Here is a 1,092-nt window from a genome sequence, read left to right on the forward strand (position 1 = left end):
GGCGGGTCAGGAGAGGTCTGCCACGCCATGTGGTCACCTCCGAGACAGGTGGGAATCGAACTCATGCGGAAAGGGCTTTAGCTTCTCAGTGCTGTGCTTTAACCCGCTGAGCCACCAGGGAGGGCCAGGGTATACATTTTTTAAGAAAAAAATATTTCAGTAGTTCACACCACATTTACCAATTAAAATTTAGGATTCTCAGGTTTTTACTTAATATCTATGATTTTGTATTTGTATAACTTTTGTCTTACATTAGTTTGTAATCAAATTAACAAAATCACATAACTACTTTAGCTGGTAATATGTCTTTAATTGCTATAGACTAGCAACACCAATGTTATTATAAAGGACATAATTACTAAAAATGGTTCAATATTACTTTACAGTTTGCTGCTGTTTTATCCTTAGAGTTTTTGCTCTTGGAATATATATATAAATGACTGATTAAAATTACTTGAAAGATTTTTTTTTCCCTGTGTATTTACAATACCAATTAAACCATGCTAATTCACTCATTTGAGTATTCTTTTTAGTAATTATTTACTAAATTTAATACCATTTTATAATCTTATGAACACTTTCTAAATTATAGTTATAAAACAAAGTACATTCAGAGAAATACTTTTATCTTCCCCACTCTGTTCCTTCTTTCCCTCTTGAGGTTTTCTTAGGTTTTGGTTTATTATATATAAATATGTATATTTACTATATGTAAATTAGATATGGACTCCATCCACAATGTAGAAAAATAGAAGTTGGTATCACCCTACCCCTAAAAACAACTAGAAAAATATTTGCTCACAGGGCTATGCAGATACTCTACCCCATTTCTAGAGTTCTAAGGCTTTCTCAGAGGTCCTGAACTAAGGTTGGTTGCCATTTAGAAAAAGGAATGAGAGGAACCGAGGAGAAGCATGACTGAAGAGAAGATATTCCAGCTGGAAGTCAACCAAGCAAGCCCCAATAGGGTAACCAGGAAATTGTGAAACTCCCTTGAGGAACTTTGCTAGCACAAGTGTGGGTAGTGAAACTATGGATACACAGCCCAGAAAGTGGGAGTTCCACAGTTTCAATGGGTATTGAAACTTCTAC

This window comes from Condylura cristata, unplaced genomic scaffold, assembly GCF_000260355.1.
Source record: "Condylura cristata isolate star-nosed mole 26May11 unplaced genomic scaffold, ConCri1.0 scaffold00030, whole genome shotgun sequence".
Taxonomy (NCBI): Eukaryota; Metazoa; Chordata; class Mammalia; order Eulipotyphla; family Talpidae; genus Condylura; species Condylura cristata.